This window comes from Nycticebus coucang, chromosome 4 (genome assembly GCF_027406575.1).
Source record: "Nycticebus coucang isolate mNycCou1 chromosome 4, mNycCou1.pri, whole genome shotgun sequence".
NCBI classification, from domain to species: domain Eukaryota; kingdom Metazoa; phylum Chordata; class Mammalia; order Primates; family Lorisidae; genus Nycticebus; species Nycticebus coucang.
In genome coordinates this window covers 4,834,108-4,849,360 of record NC_069783.1, presented here as the reverse complement: position 1 = coordinate 4,849,360, position 15,253 = coordinate 4,834,108, and the positions used below count along the sequence as shown (strand labels likewise).

Genomic DNA, 15,253 nt, shown 5'->3' with positions numbered 1-15,253 from the left:
AGAGACATAGACACTTGGAATCTAATTGAACACCAAGAAATGAAACTAACATCTTACAACCACCTAATCTTTGATAAACCAAACAAGAACTTACCTTGGGGGAAAGACTCCCTATTCAATAAATGGTGTTGGGAGAACTGGATGTCTACATGTAAAAGACTGAAACTGGACCCACACCTTTCCCCACTCACAAAAATTGATTCAAGATGGATAAAGGACTTAAATTTAAGGCATGAAACAATAAAAATCCTCAAAGAAAGCATAGGAAAAACACTGGAAGATATTGGCCTGGGGTAAGACTTCATGAAGAAGACTGCCATGGCAATTGCAACAACAACAAAAATAAACAAATGGGACTTCATTAAACTGAAAAGCTTCTGTACAGCTAAGGAGACAATAACCAAAGCAAAGAGACAACCTACACAATGGGAAAGGATATTTGCATATTTTCAATCAGACAAAAGCTTGATAACTAGGATCTATAGAGAACTCAAATTAATCCACATGAAAAAAGCCAACAATCCCTTATATCAATGGGCCAGAGACATGAATAGAACTTTCTCTAAAGACGACAGACGAATGTCTAACAAACACATGAAAAAAATGTTCATCATCTCTATATATTAGAGAAATGCAAATCAAAACAACCCTGAGATATCATCTAACCCCAGTGAGAATGGCCCACATCACAAAATCTCAAAACTGCAGATGCTGGTGTGGATGTGGAGAGAAGGGAACACTTTTACACTGCTGGTGGGACTGCAAACTAGTACAACCTTTCTGGAAGGAAGTATGGAGAAACCTCAAAGCACTCAACCTAGACCTTCCCCATTCGATCCTGCCATCCCATTACTGGGCATCTACCCAGACGGAAAAAAATCCTTTTATCATAAGGACACTTATACTAGACTGTTTATTGCAGCTCAATTTACCATTGCCAAAATGTGGAAACAGCCTAAATGCCCACCAACCCAGGAATGGATTAACAAGCTGTGGTATATGTATACCATGGAATACTATTCAGCCATTAAAAAAATGGAGACTTTACATCCTTCGTATTAACCTGGATGGAAGTGGAAGACATTATTCTTAGTAAAGCATCACAAAAATGGAGAAGCATGAATCCTATGTACTCAATTTTGATATGAGGACAATTAATGACAATTAAGGTTATGGGGGGGGGAAGCAGAAAGAGGGATGGAGAGAGGAGGGTGGGGCCTTAGTGTGTGTCACACTTTATTGGGGCAAGACATGATTGCAGGAGGGACTTTGCCTAACAATTGGAATCGGTGTAGCTGGCTTATTGTACCCTCAATGAATCCCCAACAATAAAAAAAATAAAAAAATAAAATATTGACAAAGGATTAGCACACTCAGTTCACAGAAAAGGAATTCATAGTACAGATACGTACAATGTGCTTGGCTTCACAAATAATTGGAAAAATTACAACGTAAACAAGGCTACATCATTTCATACTTGTTGAGATGTCAGCATAATATCTTACTGAACATGTGGATAAAAGGGAATGTTTCTGTTGCAAATGGAAATGCAAAGGAGTACACATTATTTTGGTGAGCACTTTGACAAAATTTAGTAAAATACAGTCCTAAACAGTGAGTTTGGTATTTGGGGTGTCCAATCTGCAGCCCATGGGCCCACAGGCTGATTTCTCAAGGACCTATTTTGGTTACCTGTGGTGTCAGATAACATTGATGTCAGGAAAAGCATGCATGGAACTTCACATATGTTCATCAGCTTTTCTTTTTTTTTTTTTTTTTTTGTTGTTGGGGATTCATTGAGGGTACAATAAGCCAGGTTGCACTGATTGCAATTGTTGGGTGACGTCCCTCTTGCAATCATGTCTTGGTGTTTGTGTATTTACTATGTGGCCCAAGACAATTCTTATTCTTCCATTGTGCCTCAGGAAAATAAAAAGAAAAGTTTGGATACCCCCCCCAAAAAAAAAAAAAAAGAAGAGAGAGAAAACAGAATGTTCACTGACAGAATTATGGGACTCTACGAAGCGTTCAAACATATGAATTATAGGTATCCCAGAAGGGGAAGAGGAATGCCCCAGAGGAATGGAAGCCATTCTAGAGAATATTATAAATGAAAATTTCCCAAACATCACCAAAGATTCCGATATACTCCTTTCAGAGGGATATCGGTTCCTTGGTTGCCTCGATTCAAATAGAGCTTCTCCAAGGCACATTGTGATGAATCTACCTAAAATCAAGACAAAAGTAAAGATTTTGCGAGCTGCCAGGAGTAAGCGCCAACTGACCCACAGGGGAAAATCCATCAGGGTGACCGCGGACCTCTCTAATGAAACTTTTCAAGATAGAAGAAAATGGTCACCTGTCTTTAATCTACTTAAACAGAACAACTTCCAGCCCAGAATTCTATATGCCACTAAGCTAAGTTTCAAAATTGATGGAGAAATCAAATCTTTTATTGATATGCAAATATTGAGGAAATTTGCCACAACAAGACCAGTTTTACAGGAAATATTTAAACCTATTCTACACACTGACCATCAAAATGGACCTTCAACAAAGTAAACACCCAAAAATTAAAGGACAGAACCTTGTTTCCATGATGATGCAAAAAACAAAACTAAACAATGGACTTTCACAAAATAATCTGAATAGATAACTACTACACTTATCAATTATCTCAATAAATGACAATGGCTTGAATCCCCCACTGAAGAGGCATAGATTAGCTGATTGGATTAAAAAACACAAGCCATCTATTTGCTGTCTACAGGAAACACACCTCACATCAAAAGACAAATTAAAACTCAAAGTTAAAGGTTGGAAGTCAATTTTTCAGGCAAATGGAATTCAGAAGAAAAGAGGTTGCAATCTTGTTTTCAGATACATGTGGATTTAAAGCAACTAAAGTCAAAAAAGACAATGATGGTCATTTCATATTGGTCAAGGGAAAAATACAACAAGAAGACATTTCAATTCTAAATATTTATGCACCCAATTTAAATGTGCCCAGATTCTTGAAACAGACCTTGCTTAGTTTGAGCAATATGATATCCTATAACACCATAATAACAGGAGACTTTAACACCCCTCTCTCAGAGCTGGACAGATCCTCTAAACAGAAATTAAACAAAGATGTTAGAGATTTAAATGAGACCCTAGAACAATTGTGCTTGATAGACGCATATAGAACACTCCATCCCAAAGATAAAGAATATACATTCTTCTCATCATCCCATGGAACTTTCTCCAAAATTGATCGTATCCCAGGACACAAAACAAACCTCAACAGAATCAAAGAATTGAAATTCTACCTTGCATCTTCTCAGACCACAAGGCACTAAAAGTGGAACTCAACTCCAACAAAAATGCTCAACCTCACACAAAGGCATGGAAGTTAAACAACCTTATGCTGAATGACAGTTGGGTGTGGAAAGAAATAAAAAAGGAAATCATTAACTTCCTTGAATATAATAACAATGAAAACACAAGTTACCAAAACCTATGGGATGCATGAAAAGCAGTCCTGAGAGGAAAATTTACCTCTTTAGAAGCCTACTTTCGAAAAACAGAAAGAGAGCACATCAACAAACTCACAAGCCATCTGAGGCAATTGGAAAAAGAGGAACAATCTAAGCCTAAACCCAGCAGAAGAAAAGAAATATCCAAAATTAAATCAGAGATTAATGAAATTGAAAACAAAAGAATCATTCAGAAAATTAATGAAACAAGGAGTTGGTTTTTTGAAAAAATAAATAAAATAGATAAACCTTTGGCCAGACTAACGGGGAATAGAAAAGTAAAATCTGTAGTAACCTCAATCAGAAATGACTGAGGCATTGATCCCTGTGAATTGAATAGTGACTAATTCTCACATAAATTGGATTTAATTTTGACCAAAGTACATTATTTAAACATTAATTTTTAATTCAACTTGTTAATATGTCACTTAGGATATTGCATCCTCGTTTATAAGTGACATATGTTTATAATTTCCCCTTTATAATAATATATTTTCTTCAATTTTAATATCAGGTGTACACAGATCAAGTAGAATAATTTTAAAGCATTTCTTCTTTTTCTATTGTCTATAAGATTTGGCATGATCTGTTTTTCAAAATTATCTGTTACTTTTATTTAGAAATATTAGTTGTCCACTTTTTGAGACTTAAAAAAATAATAAGAAGATGTTAACTGATGACTCCATACTGAACTTCAGAGTCAAAGCTTTAGGTTTGCAGAAGGTATATATCGGATAACCCTCCAAACTTTTACAAGGCCTCCAGCAGATGACCTCTGGTGTTCTATACCATGTTAAGAGATACTGAGTGAAAGGTGTAAACAATGGTGCCTAGAGACAAGGCAGAGGAGATGTTGAGGACAGGCTTATTGAAAGGGGAGATGACCCACCTAGACAGTAAGAAGATGGCATCTGTGTTGGGGGGCAATTAGGGACCTCTTTTATATGAGACCATAGGGGTCACATTCCACAGCTTGCTTGGGAAGTTAGCATCTTTTGGCAGGAACTTCTCAGGCTAGCCAGATCCTACATGTCTTTGTCTTAGGAGGACAGAAGGAAGAAGAGGAAAAAGGGTTTGTGTGTGGCTTCCTTAGATCCCCCAAGACTGAGTTATGATTGGCACACCCTCACCTCCTGAGCTTCACATAGACATTCTCTTATTTGACAATGTGAATGTACTTTCTTTGCATTATTATTATTATTATTGCTTAATATTTCAATGTAGCAATTGTCTGATTCCTTTTCTGAATGTAGTTATGTTCATTCATTCTTTACAAGGTTTTTGTTTCTAGTCCTTATTTTAAACATTGTTATTGTTATTAAAATGTAAGCTTTTTTTAATTTTGTGAAGGCAAAAAAAGGGAAACCTAATCAACACATGTATATGTAAAAAAAAAAAAAAGAAAGAAAGCACTTTTAGTATGTAACCAAGAGTAAAGTTTTTAAATGAGAAAAGATCCAGTTGTAAGATATACAGAGTGCATCCGTATGTACTATTATAAACACTTACGGGTGTGTGTACGCACACGTGTGTCCACAGAAATAGAGGTAAAATAAACAACTGACATAAAAGTGGTACTTACCTCGTGATGGTGTGATAATTATTTCCACTTGATTTTCCATACTTTAAAAAATATTTTTTTCTAAACAAAATGCCAGGAGCTATTATTGATTCTAGTAAGGAAAGTTTTAAAGAAGAAGGTAATCTGAACATGGTACTGAGTTTGTTATTTGGCAGCTAACATAAAAATTAGCGAAGATATTATTTGAAGTTCCACTCACATAATGCATTGCTCTTGGTAGGTTTTCTGTGCTTTCATTTGTTCAGTTTTTGTTTTAACTCGGTCCCCTTCTGGACTGCGGACACCTGGTATAAGTTACTGGTGATTCCCGGCCTCGGCCCCTCCCTCATCTCTCCCACACGGAGCAGCAGGAGCCCTCACTCCGGCTGAGCATGTGAGCACCACAGCAAGGCCACACTGCCCAGCCCTCCTTGGCTGTCTGCAGTTGCGTGATCACACGCAGGCCCATAGGATGTGAGCAGAGCTGAGGTGTGCAATTTTCACACATGTGATGTCCAAAGGGGCAGCTCATGTGACCCTTCCCTCCCATCTTCTCCACCTGTGACATCTGGACAAAGTGGAACGCCATTGACATTTCCACCCCTGCAACCCGCAGGCCCCACAGGCAGACTGTCACGATGGAGGTGACCAAGGTTGGATGGGGACCTGCTGCCACACAGACCTGTTCTCACCCCAACTCAGTGGCTGTGGCTGACCTCCTTGTCAACCACATCCTGGGCCTTGGGGCTTGGAGGACAGACCCAGCCTCCTACAGACCCCAAGGGGCTCCCCCTCGTGTCTCTCACATATTTCTACTTCCCTGGCATCACCAAGAATTCCCAAGCTACTGGATGGGTACTTAGGAATGTTCATGTTCGGTCCAGTGTGCCATGAAATTCCCCATTACTACCTCCCCCCACACCCACTGCCAGCACCCCAGTACATTGTGTGTGGGGGGGGAAACATTCTGATTTCTAAAGTTCTTAGGGCTTGTCTCTGAAACACTTTTCCACCTAGTGTGGGCAAAGAGGGTACCTGTATTCACCTCGGCCTCCACGTGCTCCCTGGTCACCCTCGTGGGTGAGCCCTGGACCAACACAACCAAGCAGGTTGATTTCTGCCCTAAGCTTCCAGCAACAGGTCACCTTCCTGTAGTAACCGGTTCTCAGGGACCTGTTGAAGGATGCCCATGACTGTTTCTCTAAACATTCACAGAGCTCCTCACAAGCACAATGGGTCCCTGCCTGTCAAAGCAAGGAAAACCAAGTCCAATTCTCCTATCAATTTCTCTCCCTTCCTGTAGCCACTGGTTGGCAGTATTTATGACAAGTTTAAATTTAGTTTGCAGAGCGTGTGGCTGAAGTTAGCCCTACCTTTGCTGTGGCCAGGCCTCCTGATTTCACATCGCCCTGGCCACAGCCTCTTGGGACAAGGCAGAAACAACACCTCTTCCCATGGGTGTTTAGATAGATGACTTGACCATCTGCTGAACATCAGCGTGTGCCAACCCGTGTTAAATTATTTAACTTGTGTTTGAGTTACATCATCACGAACACCACAGAGGTGGAGATCTCTGCCTCACCAGCAACTGGCACTTAATGGCCTCAGACACCAACCCTTGATTCAGTGATTCAGCTACCCAATCAGATGTCCTGGTTATGGTTCCACTCTCTATCCTTAGCTCAGGCCTCTCAGCTTTAGAAAAGACCCTGGATTTGGGTGAACTGATCATTTCCGTAAAGACAGTTAATTGGTTTACCAGCTGCACCAATTTTAGAACATGTGCTCAGGTGAGACATGGTGCTTTGTCCCCAAGCGTCTCGTGACACAGACTCTGTGTGCTGTTCCACTCAGGGTGGAATGCACATGTAGAGAAGGGCCTCAGAACCACCTTTCACAGCCATCCCTCTTCAAGGAAATTCATCTCATTGGTAAATTTTAAAGAATGTTAGAATTCAGCAGAACTGTGACCTGCCATTATCTCTTCCAGTTGAATACAATCTGCTCTTAATTTCCTTTCAAGCTGCTGACTGCAAATCTCCATTATGTTATTCCTCCTGGCCGTGAACAAAATCATGGAAATTTCTGTATAGTCCAAACGTCTCAGGAAGAGTTCTCTGTTCTTCAGCTCCGAATGTTCCCACTCTGTCCTTTTGAGTTTGGGCATCACTATCCTCTAGGCCATTGAGTTTCCAATGTCCTCAAATTTTTCATGACCTCTGTGTGTGACTGGGCTGCTTGTCCCTGAGAATCACTGGATAGGACCCATGAGAACAAGCCATCCAGACACCTCCGGCCCTGAGAACATCCTCTGTATCCATCATCTGCTGCTCTTACCTCTCCCCATAAGAACCTTGACCTCACCACTGCCTCCCCATCTGACAGCATCCAGTGTGATTGTACTCACAAACCCAGGCTTTCAAAAATAGCAGTTTGGGCTTGGCACCTGCAGCACGGTAGTTACGGTGCCAGCCACATGCACCAAGGCTGGTGGGTTCAAACCCGACCCGAGCCAGCTAAACAACAATGACAACTGCAACGCAAAAATAGCTGGGTATTGTGGCAGGAGCCTGTAGTCCCAGCTACTTGGGAGGCTGAGGCAAGAGAATTGCTCAACCCCAAGAGTTTGAGGTTGCTGTGAGCTGTGACACCATGGCACTCTACTGAGGATGACATAGTGACACTCTGTCTCAAAAAAATAAATAAATAAATAAAATAGCACTTCAGGGATTCTCTATACTTCTTTCGAAAGAGGCTGTATGACTTTCCAGTCCCACCAAAAGTGTAAAAGTGTTCCCTTCTCTCCACATCTGCCAGTTTCTGCAACTTTGAGATTTCGTCATGTGGCCTGATCTTATTGGGGTTAGATGACATCTCGGGGTGGCTTTATTTGCATTTCTCTGATGATTAGTGCTGATGAATGTTTCTCCACATGTTTTTTAGCCATTTGTCTGTCTTCCTCAGAGAAGGTTCTGTTCAGGTCTCTTGGCCAGGGATTATTTGCTCTTTTTTGTTGATGAATTTGAGTTCTCTACAGAGTCTAGTTATCAACCCTTTATCAGATTTGTAACATGCAAATATCTTTTCCCATTATGGAGGCTGTCTATTTGCTTTACTTGTTGCGAATGGAGAATTCTCAAAGAACTCAAATTAGACCTCCCACTTGATCCCATAATCCCATTACTAAGGATCTACCCAGAAGAAAACACATCATTTTATCCTAAGGACATCTGCACTAGATTATTTAACACAGCTCAATTTACAATCACCAAGATGGGGAAACAACCTAAATGCCCATCAACCCAGGAATGGATTAACGAGCTGTGGTGTATGTGCACCATGGAACACTATTCAGTCATAAAAAAGACGGAGACTTTATATCTTTTGTGTTAATCTAGATGGAGTTGGAACACATTCTTCTTAGTAAAGTATCACAAGAATGGAAAAGAAAGTATCCAATGAATTCAATACTAATATGAACCTAGTTGATGATCTTATACACACTCACATAAGAGAAAAACTCATTTTAATTCGAGTTGGAGGAGGAAGAATAAGGGAAAGGGGAAAAGGGAGAGGGAGGGGACTGGCGTGCTCCCGCCGGATGGGTACAGTGTGGGGGTATATGGCACAGCCCTTGGGTTCAGGACACAGCTACAAGAGGGATTCTACCTGCAAATGCAAACGTTGTAACCTAGTTGTTTGTGCCCTCACGTTAACCTGAAATTAAAAAAAAAAAAAAAAATAGAAGTTTGGATCAATTCCCATTGCCTGAGCACTTCTGCATCCGTCCCTGTGACATAAAACCTTTAGCAATCACCAGCAGCCAGGGAGCACACACCCTTGGCCACAAAAGAAGGTAAAATACGACAGTATCTCAGGAATTTGTTGCACTGACAATTTCATTGTTAGCAATGTTTCTGTTATGTATTTAGTTCCCGGATTCTTGGTAAAGGCCAAGGGCAGGACTGGCAAAGGGATCTTTTCTCTCCTTCAACTCTGACAGCTGCAGCAGTCTGCAGGATACAGTGACAGCGAGTGCAGCTGGCCAGCGCTGTGTGGGGACTTGGGGCCAGGTGGGGGGCATCTTGTCTTGTCATACGGGAGTGATTTGCAGCATCTGGTTTGTGTTTTGGCTTCTCAGGTGCTCTCTGTCTCCCTTTGAGCATCTCACCTTAGGTAAGGTCAGGGAAGTGGAGGACAGCTCTGCTTGCTGGCCCCTGGCACACTGGACTGCTGCTCTCCTCTGCTTTAGGACAGGATGTCTAGTATCTCCAGTAATCAACTAAGTTTAGGACCGTGAGATCTCAGCGCTTCATCTCAATTCTTGTCATCAAACCATCTTACGTCTCCTGCAAGAATCATCCCCGATATCATATTATGTTTTTTCCTTTATACTCCATTCCTTCACTGTACAGCAAGATGTTGACATAGGCCTTACTTGATAAATCCACCTCAGGCACCCGGAGGACATTAGGGGACACAGTAAGGACAACAAAGCCCGCTAACATGATGTGGGGGGCCTGGCAACTGCAGCGATGCTGGTGGCGTCCTGGAATTCATTCTGTTCCGAGAGTCGGCAGCCTAACCGGAAACCAGAGAAATCATCAGATATAAAGCAGACAGCAGAGCTGTCTTCATAAATCGCAGGCTGTCGGCCTTTAATGTGTCAGTGTAACCCGGCCATTAACCATATTTAATTACTATCCACCGTAAGTCCTATAGATCAGTACCAGACCAGTCATTTTTCAAAGATCCTTATTAGCATAGGACGAGTGAACACAATAAACCCATGGCGATAAAATCCACCGCGCACGCTGGGCTGTTTCTAGTCCACTGCATGGGCACGAGGAACCAGCCACTGTGTCCCTCCCACTGGCCACCTCTCAATGCACGATGTCCCCTCACACACTAAGCTGATGTCGGCAATGCCAGGTTAGAACAGGAGAGATCTGGCAATGGCCACAGTTCCCACCTGAAGACTCTGAATGCAGCAGCTGGCCTTGGACACTCACGCTGATGACCCCTCTGTGCAGCTGGCGCACGTGTGCTGTGCACCTGCCCAAGACCAAGTTGGGGCGCTCAGATCCAAGGTCAGCTGAGATACAGTCCCCAGGGACCTGGTGGCCAAGGGACAAGCTCACAGAGACAGAGGACATTCTAGACTAACCCAATTGCTTTCTATCAGTGACTATTTTGTTATTTTGTTATTACTTCTTAAATCCTACTGTTGAAATTAGTGCCAGATTCTTTTTCCCTGTATAATGTTTTTTGGATGATCTAAGGCCCATTTTGATCATTTTCTGTTTCCTTCCTGGTGACTAGTTTCCACAGATGCTGTGACTCCCCTCCCTTAGGAATTGTCCTTCCCTAGAGTCCCAGAAATGCCCTGACTTGTACAGGCATCTTCACTGGGACAATTTTACATTTTAATTGGGCTGATGGAATTGCAGTTCTAAATCGTCTTTCACACAGAATTCCTGCTCAGATTTTCTAAATGGCACTGGCAGTGTGAATCTGGGGTTCCCACACACCAGCCACATCTGGAGTCCTGATTGTTCTGTGAGACTCCAGCCCTGCATAAGCCTTCGTGCTGCACTCTTTAGTGTGGACACCTCAGCCTTGTCAGTTTCTACAGAGATGTGATGACTTTGTCCCATGCACTGGCTGTATAAAGCCCCTCTGCTCTCATGCCCACTGCACACGGCCTCTGCTGGCTACACTTGGCCTCTGCCTGCTGCTCACAGCTTCTGCCCCTGCACCCTGCCTCTGCCCACTGCACATGGCTTCTGCCCTTGCACACAGCCTCCGCGCTCTGCACACAGCCTCCACCCACTGCACACGGACACTGCTCTTTGCACACAGCCTCTGCCTCTGCACATGGCCTCTAGCCTCTGCACATAGCCTGCCAGGCTCCATAAGCACCAGAACAGATGTTTGGTTCTCAGCCTGGGTGGTAAATCTCTGACCTCTGTAGCACTAAGGTTTCAATCCTTGCTAAATGATCCATCTTAAAGTTTCTCCTTCTTCTCTGGCACAAGGAAATATATTTTTATCTTAAGTATGGCTATGGCATCATTTAAAATGTGCCTTACACCACTCAGCTGGGTCTTCAGGTGACAGTGTAAGGTGAACCTGCGGGTCCATCCTCCACACAAAGCCACCCCACCTCAGGACAAGGAGCCTGGACCTGTGACGAGGAATGAGCCTGATAGTCGTAGGGCCAAAGTCGATTCAAATTTAAATATTTCATTCCCTACTAACAAAAGCAAAATGAACCCACAGTAGCTCTCATAGTAAAAGGCATAATAATGTCACAACAGCACTGGCCTTAGGGTCCGAGGCTCCCATGTGAGTCTCCCAGGGTGTGAGTCCCAGTTTTCCTGTTCGCCTGCTGTGTGGTCTTTAACCTCTCATTCAATTTTCACAGGCTTCAGTCTCTTAAGGCTGCTAGGTACGGCCAGGGCATGAGGATACGTTCCTCCCGCAGAGCTGGGCAGAGAGCTTCAGGTGAAGCAGAGCTGGGCAGAGAGCTTCAGAGCTGGGCAGAGAGCTTCAGGTGAAGCAGAGCTGGGCAGAGAGCTTCAGGTGAAGTGGTTGCACAAAAGCCATAACATGAAAACCGCACCTTGGGGTGGATGCAGCAAAAATAGTTTGGCTTCTTGGTGGCAGCCAAGGCCAGAATAGTTTGTGTCCTGGTGCTCCTGACCCTGAGCCACTGGGTTCCCAGTGTGAAAGTGCACAGGATGGGAGGCGGAGCCAACCACAACACCCCCCCCCCTCTTCCTGCCCGGGCTGGTGGAGCAGAATCCTTCACACTTTGAAGATGACCTCGCAGGAATCACCTGGTGAAGGGGACACACCTGTGCTTTGAGATAAAACCATCTGGGCTTCCCACATCAGGTGTGTTCCTCAGCGTGTGGCCTTGACAGAGAACAGACCTTCCCTGTACAGGGGGACGGTGGTGCCTGGCCTCAGAGGAGGGCTGTGAGTACCTGGGCATGGTTAGAGCACCCAGCCAACGTGGCCTTTAATGTGGAGTCTCTTCTAAAACTTGAATAAGAAAAGCAGTAATGTATTTCTAGCAAGACAAACAGTTGGGGCAACTAAGGTGGCCATACTTTCTCTAACAGTGTTGTTTTTTGTTTGTTTGTTTGTTTTGTTTTTTGCTGTAGAAGTTTTATTTCTTTTATGTTTTTACTGACACGTATAGATATACACATTTTGGGGATACATATGATAATTTTATGCATTCATATGATCGGTTTAGGGTAATGGGGATACCCAACCCATTGAACATGTATCACTTCTTTATAGCAGTTAGTTTTGATTCAGGTGCACAAATGCACAGTCAGAAGACAGAAATAAGACCTGGTAGGCTTGATAGATCAGTAGTGAGACTATAGTTAACATTAGTAAGCATTTTGTTAAGTCCATTCTACCCCTCAAACTGCGCCTTACAATCCCACTCGCCTCCTGTCCTGCAATGGTCCTGGGCCTGAGAGGGGGAGGCGGATCTGCCTGGAGTCAGGGCAACATTGCTGTGGAACAAACCAGGCCAGTGGGATTCTAGATGAGGAACATTTGCAGGCTTGGCTGAATCATCTCTAGTCTTTAGGATTTCATGACTCTTGTTTTCTTGGAAATAAAATGAGAGGTAAATAACATTAATAATTTGACAATTAAAGAATTTGGGAATCAGAATGGAAAAAGGAATTTATTTCATTAGGGCGTCACATGAAGAAAATGTCATGAAAAAAATTATAACCTTTTCCTTCTTATTATTTTTTTCAATATCTAAAAATAACCCAGGATTTAGTTCAAACTTTGTACAAATAATTAAAAAAAACTAAAAATAAAAGGACAAGGCTGAGATTTAATGATAAGGGCTTTTTTTGAGCATTTTTTTCTCCAGTTTCCCATTTCCATTACACACAAATCATTGTAGAACCACTATATTTGTGAAATAAATTTTAGTCTCATTATACTTGGTTTGATTATTTACGTAAAGTGCAGAAGAATGACCATTGACCAGAGTCTTTTTTTTCCTTGGTATTTTTTAAGATTACAATATATTGTTACTATATAAGCACCATGCTGTAAAATAGTTGTTATGGTATTATCTAGCAAAATAAAATGCTGTTAAGGGTAGTATTGACTCTCAAATAGATTTTTTTTTTTCATTTTTTGAGATTTTATCAATCCAAATCTGAGCAAACTGATGAGTTAACTTTGGAAGACCAATCAAAGCTCTACAAAGGGCTTACCTTGCTATTCAAAGTAGAAAGCAATTTCTTCAGTTTCCCTAAATGGGCCCCTAAGGACTGCAGGTGCCTGATGGACTTAGGGCATCACACGCAGAACCTAAATAAAAAATAGACATGGGGAAGAAGAGAGAAAGAGATGCGCCTCCAGCAAGCATTTCAGATAATGTTAATGAGTACGAATTTACTACTAATTTTATTACAAAGTTTTCTAGAAAAAGTCAGTTTTTAGCTCCACATGGTGATGCTGAATGAATACAGTTAAAAGTTTTAGAGGTAAACCCTCAGAATCCTTTGTTTTTACTCAGATGATGTCCACAGTATTTGACAAAATATAACCCCTGCAGCATTAGTCCCACAAGACACTCTGCCAAATAGGAAAAAACAGTCTTTTTTTTTTTTACTTGGCTTCTTTGGACACTCCCACGCCCCATTTTTTGTAAGGAATTTCAGGTTACTTAAAGGTCTCTTGAGCCAAGCCAAGGATTTAACTGCTGGTAGATAGCTAAAAGAATTGGGTAAATACCTCCTTTTTGAAGTTCTAAATTGACTGGACATTGCTGGACCTGTTAGAAAGTGGTATCCTTTACTTATCAGAGTGGGAGATGCTATAGATGGATCTCAGGTCAGTCCTTTTTCCCAGAGGACTATAATTGGCCTTATAAAGTCAACCTAATTCCTCACAGCAGTCTTGGCATATTTGAAACTACAGCATCCAAGTAAAAGCCTTGGTAAAATAAGTAGTATCTCTAAGGTCCTACTAGTAAAAGAACCATGGATTCTCTTTTTCCTTTCTTTCTTTCTTTGAGACATGGTCTCAAGCTGTCACCCTGTGTAGAGTGCTGTAGCGTCACAGCTCACAGCAACCTCACACTCTTGGGCTCAAACCATCCTCCTGCCTTGGCCTCCCAAGTATCTGGGACTACAGGTGCCCACCACAACACCCAGGTATTTTTTTGCTTGAAGTTGTCATTGTTGTTTGGCAGGTCTGGGCTAGATTCGAACCCACCAGCTCTGGTGTATGAGGCTGGCACCCTAGCCGCTTGAGTTACAGGCGTCAAGCCAGAAACATGGATTCTTATTGAATTTATACAAGTAATTATATTGCCATAAAATAACAATACTTATGAATAGTTTTCAAATTTTGCAAAAATTAAGTAGACAGAAAAATAAATATTTTAAATTATTTACAAATTATACTTTGCCAATTTATTGTAAACTAAATAGTTCAAAGGAAGAAAAAAGAATATGTTTCCTTGACTTCTAGAAAAGAAAAAAGTAATGAGAATGGCCCTGACTGAAGACCAGCAGTTATACTGTAGCTGTTGGTTTCAAACAGAGGCCTAAAGGACTGTCTTCCTATGGTCTGTTGGCTGTTCTGGAATCTCAGCAGAGAATGGCTGTTTCCCGTGGAAGAAACCACCCACAGCTCTCTGTCATTGGAAGAGCCTCAGGAATGCTACAGCTAATGATTCCTGAGTTTCAGAGGCAGGGATAGCCAAGTATGAGAAAGCACACCTGCCCAGAATTATTTTACTTTTGCTGTCTTATTTTGCTGCTATAAATGAGCATTGATAAATCATATTCATACTTCAGAACACAATGAATGAAATTCTAACCAAAAAAAAAAATAGTAATTAGCAAAGTTTTAGGAAAATAATCAAAAAACATTAGTTCAGTCCCATGTAATCAGTTCTTATTTTATTTCAGGTTGGGGTAGCTGTCCCGTGAATGCAGTAGTTTTTTTACTGAAGTGAGCCAGGTTGTTAGAGTCTGGAGGGCATGATCCAGCAGAGGTGTCTGGATGTGAGACCAGAAGCATCTTCAGTTACAGTGGAAATAGCTTCCACATAGAAAAACAAATGCTCAATTTGGAGCAGTTTATCTTGTGGGTTGCATGTTATCAGACGTGC

At 41.9% G+C, this 15,253-nt stretch overlaps 1 long non-coding RNA gene and 1 other non-coding gene across 2 annotated transcripts in view; one reads left to right on the top strand and one right to left on the bottom strand.

Moving 5' to 3' along the window:
* Positions 1 to 15,253, bottom strand: part of LOC128583945 (uncharacterized) — a 50,215-nt gene that overhangs the window by 12,402 nt on the left and 22,560 nt on the right. The window contains exon 3 of the long non-coding RNA XR_008379595.1: positions 13,344 to 13,440. This is a non-coding gene — a long non-coding RNA (uncharacterized LOC128583945). The remainder of the gene's footprint in view (positions 1 to 13,343; positions 13,441 to 15,253) is intronic.
* LOC128585240 (small nucleolar RNA SNORA2/SNORA34 family) lies at positions 14,628 to 14,764 on the top strand. Its single transcript, XR_008379963.1, has one exon. It is a non-coding gene; the product is annotated as a small nucleolar RNA SNORA2/SNORA34 family (small nucleolar RNA).